This window comes from Solanum dulcamara, chromosome 4, assembly GCF_947179165.1.
Source record: "Solanum dulcamara chromosome 4, daSolDulc1.2, whole genome shotgun sequence".
Classification (NCBI taxonomy): domain Eukaryota; kingdom Viridiplantae; phylum Streptophyta; class Magnoliopsida; order Solanales; family Solanaceae; genus Solanum; species Solanum dulcamara.
In genome coordinates this window covers 67245602-67253533 of record NC_077240.1, presented here as the reverse complement: position 1 = coordinate 67253533, position 7932 = coordinate 67245602, and positions in this window count along the sequence as shown.

Sequence of the window (7932 nt, the reverse complement as noted above, 5' to 3'; positions counted from 1 at the left end):
GTCTCGATATTTTATGATATTTTGAAGTTCGGTCTCGGTATTTTATGGTATGGTAAATCGATAATCATAGTTTGTTCAACTTTGACTAATATATACACGTATAATAAAGTACTATGATTTCGACAATTCAAAAAAAGGTCCTCAATTATATCATACTAACACATTACACATGTAGAAATATATATTCAAAAGAAAGTACAACCAACTTCTTTTGTTAAGCAATTATATTTAAAATATATTTTAATCAAAATAAAGTAGTCAAAATTTCTACTTCTAAATATTTAGTTTATATTAATACTAGGTTGTTGTAAAACATAAGTAATATAGAACAAGACTTATAGACAAAGATACGGAGAGTAGAATGTAGCGATTATCTTGTTCATATGTCTTCAAGTGTCCAATACAGTAGTGAATGACAACCTTAGTTATAGGTTAAGAAATCACTTCAAAAGTTATTATATTAAATGACCAAATTAATTGGTACATACTTATCCAAAATGGTTCATAGAACCTAGGAAATATGTATACATGAATGTAAGAATTTTATGTATTAACTAAATGGACAATCCACATATTCAATGTATTTATAACACTCTCCCTTGGATATCCATAGATAATGTACCTCATTAAAACCTTACTAGGAAAAACCCAATTGAAAAAGCTTAGTTAAGGAAAAAGAGTATAAACATCTCATAATACGCTTTAAGTATTACCTCATTAAAAACCTTACCAGAAAAACCCAACTAGAACAAAACCATGGTTAAGGAAAAAAGTACAACGCGTATTTCACTCCCCTGATGAAAGATTTACTTTTTATCTCGTAGAAGATGCATTCCACTCTTATATCTTAACTTCTCAAATACTGATGTCATTAATGCCTTAGAAAATACATCTGCAAGATTATCATTTGAACAAATCTGTTTCAACTTTTATCACCAAATTTGTTGAAGATCATGTGTGAAGAAAATTTTTGGTGAAATATACTTTGTCCAGTATTCTTTGATGTATCCTTCTTCAATATATTGTATTATCTTTGTACATGGTGATTGAAATATTCCTTTTAAAAATAAAACCACACATTTTATGAATATGATAGGTCATTAATCTCAACCAAACTCGCTCATGACTTACTTCATGAATGACTATTTTATGCATGTAGTGTTTGCTTCATTAAACATCGAGATATTGTTGTGCCTCCACATGCAAACAAATAGCTCATTTAAGACTAAGCTTCATGCAGATCGGATGTGTAATGACCTCTTGGTCATTTTCATCCTACTCGGTAAATTCTAGTATTTAGTGCTTTTCTGTAGCGACCCCGGGTCATTTATAACTTACTGGCACTAATAGTTCGGTCGCCTGATCGTTCGTTTGGATTTTACATTTCTCTATTTTGGAGCTCTTGGAGTTTGAATGGTTGACTTTGGTCAATAATCTAGGAATACGATCTTAGAATAAAATTTGATGGTTCCATCATATTTGAAATAACCAAATTAGGCTAGTAGCATCGTCAGCATGAGTATCGAGACAATCAGTACGAGTTTGAGTTCATTTGATGCTTTAGTCTTTGAAATTTGGCCTAAGATTGACTTTGATCAATTTTCTTAGAAAATGCACTTGGATTGAAATTCCATCAGCGTGGTTAGCTCTCTAATGTCGAGTTTGGTCTAGAACAACCTTTTATGCTGTTCCCAAGGCTTCTGGTCTCATTTTGATTCCCCTTGTGTATTTTTCCTTAAAATGGTGCTTAGGTGTGAGACCCATTTTTTGTCGAGATGACCTTTCATGGAAATTTTGAGTGCGCCATTGAGTTCGTAGTATCGAATTTGGTGGGGTAGCATAGTTCATTTGCCCGCATGGGATTCTGAATGAATCCTGAGAACCCCATCAGAGTCTTTCCAAATCTTGAAATTCAGTTGATGCAACCCTTGCTGGTACATCATAGATGGTTCTTTACATTCGCAAACCTAGTTCTCGTGATCGGAAAGAATGGTCCATAAGACCTTCGCATTCACGTACCTCATTCTCGCGATTGCGAAGAATGGTCAGGCTGGCCTTCGCGATCGCGAACCTGATTCTCGCATTTATGATAGTCAATTGACTTGTCCTTTTAATTAAGGATCAACCCTGTCATTCAGCCCGACCCCCATTCTTGTTCTTGCAATTTTGGGAGCTAGTAGCTCCAAATTGGGTGATTCCAAGTCTTGGAGCTTTGTTTTGATTGTGGCTACACGGTGGAGTATTTGGGGGAGTATGAAGGTCATTTGTTTGAGGTAATTTTATGGCCAAAGGAGTGGTCCTAGCTTAGTTTCAAGCTTTAATGATGATTTAATTTGTTGGGTTGATTTCTCTTATTTTTGAGCATCAATTTGTGCCCATTTTGGGGGTACAAACTTAGTAACTCATTTAGAACCTTTTTACAAAGTTGATTTTGAAATTTCCATCATGGTCCCACAATCCCATTTTTTGATCTAATTTTAGGTCCGTCTTTGAAAAATGTGATTTTGATGTAAAAACGTTTGTATTGACAAGGTGATCAATATTTTTATAGCACGGAGGCAATTAGAGGCAATTTTAGTGCGGAAAGATATCGAGAAGTAGACTTGGAGCGTGCGTGTTTGGCTTCGAGGTAGGCTAAGGTCTTTATTTATTTGATTGAACTTCATAAGGTATTTTTAGTATAAATTATTTGTGGTTTGGATTGTATGTGATGGGTTAGGTTCGATTCCTAGTTTTCTACTTTCTTGTCCTGGTATATGCCCTAGCCTATATTGTCTTTATGAAACCCTTCGTGTATTTGGTATATTATTGGTTATGCCTTAAGTTTAGCCTTGTTAATCCATTTCAAGTGGTTTGTTCGATGTATATGGTAGGAGGTGGAATTAGTGCCTTAGGTTTGAGTTTGAGTTGGTTCTTAGCTATTATAGCCGTTTTAGTTGGAAATTTCTGAGATTTAGTACCTTCACTAGTGTGGAGCCTATGTTATGGCCTTAGAGTAGTGGTTTTCACCCTGTTATACTTGTGAGTTAATTGTTTCCCCTAATTCAAGTGTTAACTACAGGATCCCTTATGTTTTCTTGATAGTCATTGGTCGAGGCTAGCTTTGCATATATTCTCGGGGTTGTACTTCCAGTTGGATTTGGAGGGTTTTGACTGACGCATCAAGCACTTGATTTCTCATATCCTCCTCATTGTTACCTACCCAGTTAGGGTTGACCTCCCTCTTGGGACTTGTTGTTGAGTTAGTAGAGTAGATTTGAGCCATAGGCCTTGGTTTGAGACCGATTGTCTTCCAGTGCTGTTTCTACTCTATAGAGGGTAAGTTGATTATAGAGACATTATTATATATGATTGTGAGTGTTTCTTGGGTAGTGATGATAGCATGCATTGCATTGGTTCCTTGATGTTGCATGGTTATGGTTGACCCCGGTGCATGCATTGGTCCTTTGCATTGATTTGAGAAAGCTGGGTTGTAACCTAAACTGTTTTATACTGATTTTCTAAATGGGGGTCGTACCTCCTTTACTACTACTACTTGAGATGGACTGAGATATTTGGGATGCGCTCGTTTAATATATACTGGCTTGGTTAGAGAGATTTTTGACCCTTTCTATATTGTTCTGGCTTTTTATCTCCGACCATCATGGCGGAGCGAATCCTAGAGGATTGAGGATATATTTATATATTAAGATAAGAACTAGATCGAGACCAGGCATGTATATAGGGGCGTTCCTGAGCCCCCCATGGCTATCCCAAAGAGGCACATGGGTTCTACTTCTCGATCGAGAGTTGAAGTAGATGTATATATCTTGGTATGAGATACTTGGCACTGATGGTACTACTGAATTTTATTACATCACTCTCATTCATATGCATTGCCTATCACTAACATAATTGTGTGTTCCTGTCAGTAGTATGGGCTCCAATACGAGTTTGGTTGATTGTGAATGAACCTTATGGGCATAGAGGGGCTTAGTAAGGTATTGTCTGACTATTTGCAAACTTGTGGCAGTATAAATGGTGGTCTCTTGTTTGAAGGTAGTTACTGACTTTGTTCTTCTTTATTTGACTCTTTCTAGCACGGTTTAGTTTTGCTTGGCCTTCTGGGTCTTTATGTGATATCTGTGTGTATGTTATTGGTATATCTTCACTTAGTTGTTCCCCTTCATAGAGTATCACTGTATCTAGGTTCTAGGCTGGCGCCTCCAGATATCTCCATTGTTTCATTTGCTTGTTTCTCTTTTATTCTCGTTATTTATATCAGCCTGTTACTTATTGTGAATTTCCTATTATTGTTTAGTTAATTGTGATATATGTTCCATGCTTACATGTTCTTTATATTTTGTCTTGAGAGATCAGTTGGTCGATGCCTTCTGAGTGCCACTTATTGGTACTCATACTACACTTGTGCAACCTGCAGATCATAGTACGGATTTTCTTTGCTGATTTAGGTATCATGTAGAGCAACTCTTGGATTGTAGAAACATGGGTGAGCTCTTGGCGTTCAGAGTTGCCTATCTCCCTCTGTTTTGGCATGGACTAGTCTTTACTTTATATTCAGAGACAGTTGCACTATTATTGTATCTGTATAAACCTTGTACTTCCTTATTTAGTTTAGTAGCTCGACTACAGACTGATATCAGGTCTTGGGGGTTATCTTGTTGTGTTGTTCTTATTCTGTTTTTCTTATTATTAATATTATTATTATTCATTTCTTTCCTTCCACTTGTGATGGTCCATTGCCTATGGTTTCAGACTGTGGAGTTAGGCTTACCTACTGGTGGGTTGATAGTAGATGCCATCATTACTTGAGAAATTGAGTCATGATAGGATGAATATCCTACATCTTCTTAACCAATCATTTCTGCCTTGGATTCATTAGAATAAAATATACTCATTTTCATGATTCTCCAAAGATATTTTTGTCACACCCCGAGAGGGTACCCTAGATTCGGCCGCACTCAAAGACCATTACTGTTCCCCAAGCGAACCACTTGGTACAATCACACATTCATTCATTCAGCGGAAGACTTAAATAAAAAAAGGGGGACAATCGTGTGGACAAATTAATTCAACAACTCATCAAAAAATAACATATTTAACCAAATCCCAACTCCATGTCAAAGAATAGTTTTGAAAACCAAAACAATGAAACAACACTGTCACTATCTGTCTTTGAAGACTCTAATACTATCCAGAAGGTGCCAATGACAAGTCCATGAAAACCCAAAAAGAAATACTCAAAGAAAAGATAACTAATGTAGAGTGCCTCTGTATGCAAGGAGGACTCACCAAATTAGAGAGTAAAAGTGATATTAAATGATACGCCTGTTGAGGATCTCTAGTACCTGTATCTGCATCATGAAACGATGTAGGCCAAATGGACTCTTACCCAATTTGGTGCTTAATACTCTTTCCAAGTCTTATGAGCATATTGAGTCTTGGAAGGAGTATTAAGCACCAAATTGGATCAGAGTCCATTTGACTTGTATTTTTTCATGACGCAGATACATGTGTTAGATATCCTCACAGGCGCATTGTGGAAGATCACTTCTACTCTCCAATTTGGTGAGTCCTCCTTGCGTACGGAGTCACTCTAGATTAGTTATATTTTCTTTGAGTATTTCTTTTTGGGTTGTCATGGAATTGTCATTGGCACCTTCTGGATAGTATTATGGGCTTCCTAGATAGATAGTGAAAGTGTTGATTCATTGTTTTCCTTTTCAAAACTATTATTTGACATGGCATTGAGTTAGGATTTGGTTAAATATGTTATTATTTGATGAGATGTTGATTTGATTTGCCCATATGATTGTCCCTTTTTTTGTCATTTAAGTCTTCCGCTGAATGAATGAATGTGTGATTGGACCAAGTGATTCGCTTGGAGATCAACAATGGTCTTCGACTGTCGGCCATGTCTAGGATACCCTCTCGGGACATAACAAACTTGGTATCAGAGTGCAGAGTTCAAGAGTATTAGGGTGTCTATAAAGCCGTGTCTAGTAGAGTCTTGCTTATGAATGTGTCATGCACTAACTTATAATCAGAAGGCTATGGGACATTAGGAATTATTTCCCTTCTTCATGTTTTGAGTTCGTGCAAAAGATTTTAACTCTAAAAGTTCCTTCCTAATCTGTGCATTACGCATTTGCAGATAATGCAGAACCTGCTATTTTGGACGATTTCAAAGGAGCGTTCCTTGATTTTTTCTTCCCTAGAGAATTGAGGGAAGCAAAAGTAGAAGAGTTCGTGAATTGAAGCAAGAGGGTTAGACATTAAAATAGTATGGTCTAAAGTTCATCCAACTGTCCAGCTATGCTCTGGAGTATGGTCTAGGTTGATGGTGTATGCCCAGCAGGTTGAGGGAGATTAGAACAAAGACAGAGAAGAGAACTTGAGCAAGAAGGCCAAATCTACTGGGCATAAGAATGAGCGAGACAAGGTAAGGGCAACAGGTCCTTCTTCCGGAAGATGTCTTCTAACTATGCTTAGTTGACAACAAGTGCACCTGCCCCCAGCCATAGGTATGATCAGAAGGCACAGAGCCACCAGAACTTCAGAGCTCAAGGTTCTCAATCCCAATCTAATATGGCTCTAGGTTCAAAGGGGAAGCCACCTTGTAGTAAATATGGAAAACTCCACTTGGGAGAATGTCGAGATAGAAGTAATAGTTGGTACAAATGTGGTAAGATAGGCCATTTTTAGTGGCAGTGTCCGATATGGGGCAATAGAGCCCAATCCTCTACTGCAACACCCCCAACTCTAGGTAATCAGAGAGGTAATACTATAGGTATGGGTAGAGGTTCAAACCGTCTATATGCTATGGCTAATCGCCAGGATCAGAAGAATTCACTAGATGTTATCACTGTTATGCTTCAAGTCTTTTCTTTCGATTGTTATGTTTTGCTTGACCCGGGTGCCACATTGTCATTTATGACTCCTTTGCTTGATCTTGTTTGTCTTTTACCTTTGAAAATAAAAATGATCCTGCCCCATTATGAACAATGGTATCACCATCACTAGTATCAATAAGTTGAACTCCCAAACGTGCAAGCCTATACATTTCTTTAGCCAACTCTTTTCTTCCCTTTTCCACATGAGAAGTGCTCCCCATAGATAACCTATTAAGGGCACCAACAATAACATTAGCTTTACCTGGGTGATAGAGAATTCTCATATCATAGTCCTGAAGCATCTCAAACCATCTCCTCTGCCTTAGGTTAAGGTCTTTCTGAGTAAACATATATACTATAGGCTCTTGTGGTCTGTGAACACGTCAACATACACACCATAGAGATAATAACGCCAAATCTTGAGAGCGAATACAATGACTGCCAACTCAAGTCATGAGTTGGGTAGTTCCTCTCATGAATTTTAAGTTGCCTGGAAGCGTAGGCAATAACCTTACATTTCTGCATCAATACACAACCCAATACAACTCTGGATGCATCACAATAGATAACAAATCCATTTGTCCCCTCAGGTAGGGATAAAACTGGACCAGTAGTCAACCTCGTTTTGAGCTCTAGAAAACTTTTCTTGCAAGCTTCTAACCATTGGAACTTAGCCTTCTTCTGATTCAGCTTAGTTAATAAAGATGATATAGATGAAAAACCTTCAACAAACCTTCGGTAGTAACCAGCCAAACCTAAAAAACTTCTTATGTCAGTCGGGGATGTGGGCGTAGGCCAGTTCTTTAACTCTTCAATCTTCTGTAAATCAACTCGTATACCCTCATCGGATACAACATGGCCTAAGAATGCCATAAAAGCAAGCAAAAATTCACACTTTGAAAACTTAGCATACAACTCCCTATCTTCGAGAGTCTAAAGAATAATTCTGAGATGATTGGCACACTCCTCCCTATTTTTGGAGTAGACCAGTAAATCATCGATGAACATAAACACGAACATATCTAAATACTATTTGAAC